The 12,092-nt window shown below is 40.5% G+C and overlaps 1 pseudogene; it reads left to right on the forward strand.

The window, feature by feature from the left end:
- The first annotated feature begins 335 nt into the window (after positions 1 to 335).
- LOC128626207 (opioid growth factor receptor-like protein 1) overlaps positions 336 to 12,092 on the forward strand; it is a 36,167-nt pseudogene continuing 24,410 nt past the window's right edge.

Raw genomic sequence — 12,092 nt, forward strand, 5'->3', positions numbered from 1 at the left:
GTGGGCTGGGATGCTGGTGCAACAGTGTGCACCAGCCAGGGTACCAGATTGGGGTGTGGGCATCCGCACACTTGCCAAGCTGCTTGGGTCCCACGGGTTCTGTTAGTGTCCTTCCCAGTCCTGTGGCGGGACTCAGCTGCTTCTGCACCTGTGCACACCAGTCAGTTGAAATCAGCAAGGCGCTCTCCAGTCCTGTGTCAGGGACTCAGAGTGTTCTGCGCCTGTGTGTGCCTGCCAAGCTGTCCGGGATCTGAAAAACCAGCAAGGTGCCACACAGCCCTGTGGTGGGGACCCAGAAGCCTCTGCGCCTGCATGAGCCCCCTCAGGCTGTCCGCATGGAGAAACCAGCAGGGCGCTTCTGGGTCCTGTGGCAGCGACCCCGAGGTCTCCACGCCTGCGTGCAGCAGCCAGGCAGTCCGGGACCCGTGAAACCTGCAGGGCGCTTCCAATCCTGTGGTGGCTCAGAGGCCTCTGAACCTGCTGGGCAGTCTGGGACCCGAGAAACAGGGAGGGCTCTTCCCAGTCCTGTGGCGAGTCCACAAATGCCTCTGCTTTCCCCCTGGCTCACTGCAAGGCCAGGTGGGAAGCAAGCCAAGCTGTCCTGGCAGGATAACACCTCATCCACTTTCTAAAAAAAAACAAACAAAACTCTCCGCACAGCCTGCCTCTCAGTACAGCCCAGTCCACAGCGAGACCAGTGAGACCAATGTGTCTCTCAGTTCTCCCAGGCTTGCGACCACAGAGTCTGCAGTCGAATCGGGCCCTGTGTCTTTGTAACACTCCCTGATAATGCAAGCCGGCAAGCAGACGGGTCTCTGCCCAATGTTGTCCAGTTTTGCTTATATGGGGGGTGAGGGAGCTGCTGGCCCATGCTGGTAGCCACTGGGGCCGCTGGGTGCCCAGGCTCCTGTGGCAGACACCTCTGATGTTGGTCTCAGATGGATGGCTCAGGTCCCTGGTTGTAGAGGCGGCACCTGGGCCACCTGGCCGGGAGCACTGGCCCCCGCCACTGCTTTGTCTTCCCTCCGGTCCCCAAGACCCCACTGACCTGCTGCTTTCTGGTGTTTCAGCGTCCATCACAATCTCTGTTCTTTTAATTTCACAAATGCTGGATAACTGATGGATTAGTGCACTGTTTCTCTATAGATCTGCCAGGATTTTCACCCACCAGTACGGGAGCAAGAATCAGCTCTGTCCTCCTCCATCGCCAACTTCCGAAGCAGCCCCCATCTTTTCTTAAAAGTGGAAAGTTGGGTGGAAGATTACAGTTAACACTATATATAACCTAAAATTCTCCTAACTCTTCTTTACCGGCTGTGACTGTAAATATCATAAAATACTCTCCCTCTGTCATAAACCATTTTGCCTACCTGTCCAAGTGAATAGACACACACAAAAAGGACTAAGTGGAAGCGGAGAACACCAGGATACCTGAAGAAGACTGTACCACTGAATTTCACAGGTGTTCTACTACAGAAGTTCACACCATAAACCCAGGGAGTGAGAACAGATCAATTTAAGAAGCTGAGGCTAACAAGAAGAGTCTCACAAACAATGGGAAGACAAAAAAAAATCCTCAAATGAAAAAAAGGAAAGGAGGAAGCCTCAGAAATAATGTTAGATGGGATTGCAGACTGGTACAACCATTGTGGAAAACAGTATAGAATTTTCTCAGAAAAATAAAAATCGACCTGCCTTTTGACCCAGCAATTCCGCTGCTAAGATTATATCCCAAGAATCCTAAAACATCAATTTCAAAGAACCTATGCACCACAATGTTCATAGCAGCACAATTTACAATAGCCAAGAGTTGGAAGCAACCTAGGTGCCCATCAGTAAATGAATGGATCAAAAAATCGTGGTACATATACACAATGGAATTCTATGCAGCAGAGAGAAAGAAGGAGCTTCACCCTTTGCAACAACATGGATGGAACTGGAAAGCATTATGCTGAGTGAAATAGGCCAGGCATTGAAGGACAAATACCATATGATCTCACCTTTAACAGGAAGCTAAATAACAAAATAAACAAGCAAATAGAATAAAAACAAAGACACTAAAATAGAGAACAAGTGGGCAGCGACCAGAGGGGAGAGGGAAGGGAATTTAAGGGGAAAAAACGGGGAGGGATTTTGAAGAACAAGTATGAAAGACACAGGGATGATGACTGTGGGGGGGGGAATGGGAGGGAGGTGGGGAGACGGGGCGGAGGGGGGGCTGGGATGGGAGAAATTGACAAAAAACTGTACTTGAAAAATAACTAAATAAATTAAAAAAAAAGAAATAATGTTAGGTGAAAGAGAGGCAAGTCAACTATCAGATATTGAATTCAAAGCACTGGTATCACGAAGTTCAAAGAGCTCATAATGAGATACCAGAAACTACAGGGGAGCTATAAAAATCTCACTGAAAACTATATCAACATGAAAAAGGAAATAGAAACCATCAGCAAGGGACAAGACGAAATGAAGAATACAATTTCTGAACTGAAGAATACAGTAGAAGGTATCAAAAGCAGGATTGATGAAGCAGAGGACCAGATTAGTGAGTTGGAGGACAAAGTAGAAAGCATCTCACAGAAAGAGCAAGAAAAAGAAAGGAGGCTCAGAAGAATGAAAATGGATTAAGAGAAATGCAAGACAATATGAAACGTAATAATATCCGAATAATAGGAATACCAGAAGGAGAAGAAGAAGAAGGGATAGAAAACCTATTTGAAAGAGTAATGATGGAAAATTTCCCTAAATTGATGAGAAAAAGTCACACAAATCCAGGAGTCACAGAGAGTCCCAATCAAGAGGAACCCAAGGATGCCCACTTCAAGACACATCATCATCAAAATGGCAAAATTCCAAGACAAAGAGAGAATCTTAAAGGCAGCAAAGGAGAAAAAGGAAGTCACATATAAGGGAGACCCAATAAGGTTAGCTACTGACTTCTCAATGGAAACACTCCAATGAAAAAGAAAATGGCAAGAAATATTCCAAGTAATGAGAACCAGAGGCCTACAACCAAGGCTACTTTACCCAGAAAGGCTCTCAATCAAGATAGAAGGCCAAATAAAGAGTTTCCAAGACAAAAGAAGTCTAAAAGAATATGCCTCCACCAAACCAGTCCTACAAGAAATACTAAAAGGACTGCTTTAAGGAAAGGAAGGAAAAGTGAGAAACAGAGAGGAACACAGGTACAAAAATGGCAATGAATGAGTACCTATTAATAATAACCTTAAACGTAAATGGTTTAAATGCTCCAATCAAAAGAGATAGAATAGCTGAGTGGATAAGGAAGCATGACCCACACATATGCTGCCTACAAGAGACCCATCTAAGGACAAAACACCTATTCAGGCTAAAAGTGAAGGGCTAGAAAAAATTTTCCAAGGAAATAGACAAGAAAAATAAGCCAGGGTGGGAATACTCATATCAGACAAAATAGTCTTCAAAAAATGGTCCATAAAGAGAGACCCAGCTGGTCACTTCATAATACTCAAGGGAAGAATCCACCAAGAAGACGTTGACATTATAAATACATATGCACCCAACATAGGAGGACTCAAATATATAAAAAAAATCTTAGAGGACTTCAAGAAAGATTTTGACAGCAACACAATTATTGTAGAGGATTTTAACACCCCACTATCAAAAATAAACAGATTTTCAAAACAAAATATCAACAAAGATATTGCAGCATTAAAAAACACCCTAGAAGAAATGGACTTAACTGATATATATATAGAGTCCTTCATCCCAAAAAATCTAAATACACATTCTTTTCAAATGCACATGGAACATTTTCAAAAATAGACTGTGATAAGACATGAAAGGAACCTCTAAAAATTCAAGAAAATTGAAATCATACCAAGCATTTTCTCCGACCACAGGGGACTGAACCTGGAAACCAACCTCAAAGGAAAAAACTCCAAACACCCAAAAATCATAGAGATTGAATGCTATGCTATTAAACAATGAATGGGTTAAGAATGAAATTATGGAAGAAATCAAAAAGTTTCTCGAAACAAATGAAAATGAATTCACAACAACCCAAAACTTTTGTGACACAGTGAAGGCAGTCCTCAGAGAGAAGTTCATAGCAGTACAGGCCTATGTGAAAAAGACAGAAACATTTCAAGGAAGCAACCTAACCATATCCCTACTAAAAATCGAGGAACAACAAGAAAGACAACCCAGAGCAAGTAGAAGGAAGGAAATAACCAAGATTAGAACAGAATTAAATGACATAGCGACTGAAAGCACAATTCTAAAGATCAATGAATGCAAGAGCTGGTTTTTTGAAGAGATAAGCAGATCAACAAGCCTTTAAGTAGGCTCATCAAGAAAAGAAGAGAGAGAACCCAAAGAAACTCAATCAGAAATGGAAGAGGAGTGATTAAAACTGACACCGTAGAAATAGAAAGCATTGTAATACATTTCTATGAAGAAGTATCTGGCAACAAATTTGAAAACCTAGGTGAAATGGACAAATTTCTAGAAAAATATAATCTTCCAAAACCTCAATGAAGAAGAAGCAGAAAGCCTAAACAGAGTAATAACAGCAGATGAAATTGAAAGAGTTATCAAAAAACTCCCATTACACAAAAGCCCTGGACCAGATGGTTTCACAGGAGAATTCTACAAAGAATTTAAGGAAGAGCTAACCCCTATCCTTCACAGACCATTCCAAAAAATCTAAAATGATGGAAGACTTTCAAACTCTTCTTATGATCCAGCATCATCCTGATTCCAAAACCAGATAAAAACACAACAAAGAAAGAAAACTTCAGGCCAATATCGCTGCTGAAGGTAGATGCCAAAATTCTCAACAAAATATTGGCAAATCACATCCAACAATACATTAAAAAATCATACACCATGAGCAAGTGGAATTTATCTCAGGGATGCAAGGAAGGTTCAATATTCACAAATTAGTAAATGTAATACATCACATAAACAAAAGCAAAGACAAAAACCACATGATCATATCAATGGACGTGGAAAAAGCTTTTGATAATGTACAACACCCATTCATGATAAAAATACTCAGCAAAGTGGAAATAGAGGGAACATTCCTCAATATAATAAAGGCTATATATGAGAGATTTACAGCCAGCATCATGCTCAGTGGGAAAAACCTAAAATCTTTTCCACTAAGGTTAGGAACAAGACAAGGATGTCCACTTTTTCCACTTCTATTCTATATAGTATTGGAAGTTTATCCACAGTAATCAGACAGGAAAAGGAAATAAAAAGCATCCAAATCAGAAGGGAGGAATCAAAACTGCCATTGTTTGCAGATGACATGATAGTGTACATGAAAAATCCCATAGACTCTATCCCAAAACTGATAAACCTAATAAATGAATTTGGCAAAACAGTGGGATACAGTGTGAATATCCAGAAACCAAAGGCATTTTTGTATAGTAACAATGAAACAGCAGAATCAGAAATCAAGGAAAAAATCTCATTCGATATAGCAAAAAGAAAAATAAAATATCTGGAAATAAACCTAACTAAAGAGGTAAAAGACCTGTATGCAGAAAACTACACAGCCCTGAAGAAAGAAATGAAGGAAGTCACAAACAAATGGAAACATATACCTTGTTCATGGATTGGAAGAATTAACATCATCAAAATGTCCATAGTACCCAAAGCAATATACACATTCAATGCAATACCTATTAAAGTACCAATGGCATATTTCACAGACATAGAACAAACACTTCAAAAATTTATATGAGGACTTCCGTCAAGATGGAGGCATAGGTGGATGTGCCGTGCCTTCTCACACAACCAAGTTTAGAGACAACTAAATATTAGCAACAGAAAACATAGCCAGAACATGGAAAATTGAACTTTTCGGAAGTCCATTAACAACAAATTCTTCAGCCTGACCGGTAAGGGGCGAAACCAGTGGCTGGTGAAGTGGGATTGCACAGGAGGTCTCGGTCAGCCGGACTCAGGAGCGGAATCCAGATGCTCGGTATCCAGGCGCAGGGTTGGACCTAGTGATCGACCGAGCGAGCCACCAGGCGAGTGACCCCGGGACAGACAGCGGGGCAGCGGTGCTGCATGTTGACTGTGGTCGCGCATTTGTGCGCGGGTGGACAGGCAAGGGAGTGGGCGGTTAGACCGGGGCCCAGCCCGTCCCTGTGGCAAGCAGCAGTGGAGGGCGCCGCCATTTCCCTGCTCTGACCCCACCTCCACATACAGCGTCATAAACCAGCGACTCTGAGTGGCCCGGCCCAGGTGAACTACCTAAGATGCTAATCCTCGCTCAGTTGTGAGAAACAGCAGAGGGGGTTGCCATTTCCCCGCTCTGACCACGCCCCCACATACAGCATCACAACCCAGCCACCTGGGAGTCCAAGGCGCCACTTCTCACACTTAAAGGGCCAGAACAGACCAAAATGGCTCAAGAAGATCTCAAATCCCCAGAGCCCATAGATCTAAGTGATGAAGAAATAGCAAAATTCTCAGATGCACAGTTTAAAACACTGGTCATCAGGATCCTCACAGAACTGGTTGATTATACCCACAAATTAGACAAATATATGAAGGCAAAACTAATTGAAATGAATGGAATTGCACAGAACACCAATAGCAATGAAAAGGAAACTGGGACTCAAATCAATGGAGTGGACCAGAAGAAAGCAAATAATGGCCAAACAGAAAAGAATCAAGAAGCAAGAATTCAAAGAAATGAGGAGAGACTTAGGAACCTCCAGGACATCTTTAAACGCTCCAGCATCCGAATTATAGGGGTACCAGAAGGGGGAAAGGCACAGCCACCAGTGGAAAACTTATTTGAACAAATAATAAAGGAGAATTTCCCCAATCTGGCCAAGGAAATAGACTTACAAGAAATCCAGGAAGCTCAGAGAGTCCCAAAGAAGTTGGACCCAAGAAGGAACACACCAAGGCACATCATCATGACATTAGCCAAAATTAAAATGAAGGAGAGAATCCTAGAAGCAGCAAGAGCTAAGGGGACAGTCACCTACAAAGGAGTCCCCATCAGACTGTCAACGGATTTCTCAAAAGAGACCTTACAGGCAAGAAGGGGCTGGAAAGAGGTATTCCAAGTCATGAAATCCAAAGACCTACAACCAAGATTGCTCTATGCAGCAAAACTTTCATTTAGAATGGAAGGACAGATAAGGTGCTTCTCAGATAAGATCAAATTCAAGGAGTTCATCATCACCAAGCCCTTATTATATGAAATGTTAAAGGGACTTATCTAAGAAAAAGAAGTTAAAGAAACATGAACAGTGAAAGGACAACAAACTCACAGTTATTAACAACCACACCTAAAACAAAAGCAAACTAAAAGGACAGCTAGATCAGGAGTGGAAACACAGAAATGAAGATCTCAAGGAGGGTTAGCAACAGGGGGAGTGGGAGGAGGAGAAGGGGCGAGAAGGTACAGAAAATAAGTAGCATAGACAGTAGATAGAAAATAGATGGAGGGGCAAGAATAGCATGGGAAATATAGAATCTAAAGGAATTGAGACACATGGTCATAAACTAAAGGGGGGGTAATGGTGGGGATGGGCGGGTAGGGTGGAGGGGAATGAAGGGGGGAATAGAACAACTGTAACAGCATAATCAAGAAAAAAATTAAAAAAAAATTATATGAAACCATAAATGACCCCAAATAGCAGCTACAATTTTGGGAAAGAAGAACAAAGTAGGAGGGATCATAATACCTGATACTAAACTGTATTACAAGGCCACTGTAATCAAAACAACCTGGTACTAGAATAGGAACAGGCACATAGACCAGTGGAACAGAACAGAGAACCCAGAAATCAACCCAACTCTCTACAGTCAATTAATATTTGATAAAGGGGGCGGTAACATAAAATGGAATAAAAATAGCCTCTTCAACAAATGGTGTTGGGAGAACTGGACAGCTACATGCAAAAAATGAAACTTGAGCCTCAAGTTACAGCATACACCAAAATAAATTCAAGGTGGATAAACGACTTAAATATAAGCTGTGACACCATTAAAATCCTAGAGGAGAACATAGGCAGGAAAATCTCAGATATTTCATGCAGCAACTTTTTTCCTGATATGTCCCCCAGAGCAAGGAAATAAAGGAAAGAATAAACAAATGGGATCTCATGAAAATAAAAAGCTTCTGCACAGCTAAAGAAAACAGTAGTAAAATAAAAGAGAACCAACTGTATGGGAAAACATATTTGCCAATGATACTTCAGACAAAGTTTTAATCTCCAAAATATACACAGAAGTTACATGACTCCACTCTAAGAAGACAAGCAACCCAATTTTAAAGTGGGCAAAGGACTTGAACAGACATTCCTCCAAGGAGGACATACAGAAGATCCAGGGAAACATGAAAAGATGCTCAATATCACTAGCTATCAGAGAGATGCAAATTAAAACCACAATGGGATACCACTTTACACTGGTCAGAATATGTATCATAAAGAAAGCAACAAACAACAAGTGTTGGAGAGGTTGTGGAGAAGAGGGAACCCTAGTGCACTGTTGGTGGGATTGCAGACTGGTACAGCCACTGTGGAAAACAGTATGGAATTTTCTCAGAAAACTAAAAATGGACCTGTGTTTTGATCCAGAAATTCCACTGCTAGGATTTAAGAATCCTAAAACACCAATCCAAATGAACCTATTCACCCCAATGTTCATAGCAGCACAATTTACAATAGCCAAGAGGTGGAAGCAACCTAGTTACCCGTCAGTAAATGAAATATGGCACATATACACAAATAGAATTCTATGCAGCAGAAGGAAAGAAGGATCTCCTACCCTTTGCAATGGCATGGATGGAACTGGAATGTATTATGGTGAGTGAAATAAGCCAGGCATTGAAAGACAAATACCGTATGATCTCACCTTTAACGGGAAGCTAAACAACAAAACAAACAAACAAGAAAAATGTAACCAAAGACATTAATATACAGAATAGGCTGACACGGACCAGATGGGAGAGGGGATGGAATTTCAGGGAAAAGGGGAAGGATTCACAAGAACTACTATAAATGACACATGGACAACAACTAAGAGGGGTGGAAATGGGAGGGAGGTTGGGAGCGCTGGGAGGTGGGTGGACTGGGTTTGAAGTAAAAGAAAACTGTACTTGAACAATAATTAAATTTTTAAAAAGAAAAAATTAAAAAGAATATATATTAAAAATAAATAAATGCAATACATTGCATGAACAAAAGGGAAGACAAAAATCACATGATCATATCAATAGATGTGGAAAAAGCACTTGAAAATGTACAGCACCCATTTATTATAAAAACTCTCAGCAATGTGGGAATAGAGGGACCATGCTTCAAAATTTTAAAGGCCATATACAAGAAACCTGTACCCTAGATCAAACTGAATGGGCAAAAATGAAAATCTATCTCGCTAAGATCAGGAGCAAGAGAAGGATGTTCACATTCACCACTCCATTGCACACAGTATTGGAAGTCCTAGCCACAGCAATCAGACAAGAAAAAGAAATAAAAGGTGTCCAAATTGCAAAGTAGGAATCAAAACTGTCATTGTTTGCAGATTACATTGTGTGTATATGGGAAATCCTATAGACTCCACCAAAAACTACTCAACCTAATAAGTGAATTTGTCAAATCAGCAGGATATAAAGTCAATATTCAGAAATCAAAGGCAGTTTTGTACACCAACAATGAAATATCAGAAACAGAAATCAGGAAAAAAATCACATTTGATGTAGCAACAAGAAAAATAAAGTACCTAGGAATAAACTTAACCAATTATGTAAGAGGCCTATACTCACCAAACTACACAACACTGAAGAAATTAAGGAAGGCACAAGTGAATAGAAGCATTTATCATATTCATGGATTGGAAGAATTAACATCATCAAAATGTCCATACGATCCAAAGCAATTTATAGATTCAATGCAATCTCTCTTAAAGTACTAATGACATATTTTACAGATATAGAACAAACATTTCAAAAATTTATATGCAACCATAAAGGACTCCAAATATTTTCAGCAATTTTGAGAAAGAAGAACAAAGTAGGAGGGATCACAATACTTGTTATCATACTACACTACAATAGTGCAGTAATAAAAATAGCTCAGTCCTTCTATAAGAACAGACACATAGATCAATGGAACAGAATAGAGAGCACAGAATTAAACCCAAGTCTGTATGGTCCATTAATATTCAAGAAAGAGGGGGAAAGTATAAAATGGTGTAAAAATAGCTTCTTTAACAAATGGTGTTGGGACAGTTGGACAGCTACATGGAAAAAATGAAGCTCAACCACCAATTTAAATCATATACAAAAATAAACTGAAGATGGATAAAAGACTTAAATGTAAGTTATGACACTATAAAATTTTTAGAATTTAACATAGGAAGGCAAATCTCAGATATTGTGGGTAGCAATATCTTCACCAATATGTCCCCTTGATCAAGGGACATAAGCAAAAGAATAAACAAATGGGAGTTCCTCAAAATAAAAACTTCTGCGTGGCTAATGAAAACATCAGTAAAATAAAAAGTAAACCGACCATATGGAGAAATAAATTTCGAAATGATATCTCGGACAAGAGTTTGATGTCCAAATCTATATCAAGAACACACAATTCCACTCCAGGAAGACAATTCAATTAAAAAATGGGCAAAATTCCTGATTACACAGTTCTCCAAGGAGGACATACAGAGGGTCCAAAGAGATATGAAAGGATGCTCAGCATAAGTGGCCACCTGAGAAATGCAAATTAAAAATACAATGAGTTCTTCACACAGGTGAGAATGATCATCATAAACAAACCAACGAACAAGTGCTGGCAAGGTCGTGGAGAAAATGGTACCCTAGTGCACTGTTGGTGGGAATACAGACTGGTGCAGCCACTGTGGAAAACAGTATGGAATTTCCTTAGAAAACTAAAACTGGATCTGCCTTTCGACTCAGCAATTCCACTGCTGGGATTATACCCTATGAGTCCTGAAAAAGCAATAAAAATAAACCTATGCACTCAGTGTTCATAGGAGCACAATTTACAATTGCTAAGTGTCTGAAGCAGCCGAAGTTCCCATAGGTAAATGAGTGGATCAAAAAACTATGGTACATTTACACAATGGAATACTACACAGCAGAAAGAAAGAAGGAGCTCCTACCCTTCATGACAGCATGTGTGGATCTGGACAGCATCATTCAGGTTGGAATAAGCTAGGTTGTGAAAGACATATACCAGTTGATATCACTAATAAGTGGAACATAATAAAAAAAACAAGCAGGCAAAATATAAGTAGAGACACTGAAATTAAGAACAAAGTGACAGTAAGCAGATGGGAAGTGGGAGGGGATAATGGGGAGGAAATGAAGATGGTTTTTCAAGACCATGTATAAAGGACACATGGACAAAACCAAGGGAGGGTGGGATCAGGGGCGGATGGTGGTGAAGGCTGGGGTTGGGGGGGAAATGGAGACAACTATACTTGAACAATAAAAAAAGTTTAAAAAACAATGGTACATTTACACAATGTAATACTACACAGCACAAAGAAAGAAGGAGCTCCTACCTTTCGTGACAGAATGGATGGGTCTGGAGAGCACTATGCTGAGTGAAATAAACTAGGTGGTGAAAGACAAATAACATTCGATCTCACCAGTAAGGGGAACCTAATCAACAAAACAAACAAGTAGGCACAATGTAATGTAGAAGCATTGAAATAAACAACAAACTGACAGTAAGCAGTGGGGAGGTTGGAGGGGATAACAGGGGGAAAGGGGAAAATGTTGTAGAGGAACATGTATAAGGGACACATGGACAAAGCCACAGGGTTGAGAGGTGGGGATAGCTGGGGTGGGCGGTAGTGATAGGGGCAAAATGGAGACAGCTGTACTTGAACAGCAAGTTAAAAAGAGAAAGAAAAACTACATATTGTTTGTATTAAAAATATATATACAGCAAAAAAGGAAAAGGAGTAGAAAAATGAGATAACAATGAAAATTAAAACAAACAAACAAACAAAAAGCCCTGGTTGTTGTAGCTCAGTGGATTGAGCGCGGACCTGTGAACCAAAGGATCGAGGTTCGATTCCCAGCCAGGGCACATGCCTGG

The sequence above is a fragment of the Artibeus jamaicensis genome, unplaced genomic scaffold (assembly GCF_021234435.1).
Source record: "Artibeus jamaicensis isolate MK-2021 breed Jamaican fruit bat unplaced genomic scaffold, CSHL_Jam_final scaffold_378, whole genome shotgun sequence".
Lineage (NCBI taxonomy): Eukaryota > Metazoa > Chordata > Mammalia > Chiroptera > Phyllostomidae > Artibeus > Artibeus jamaicensis.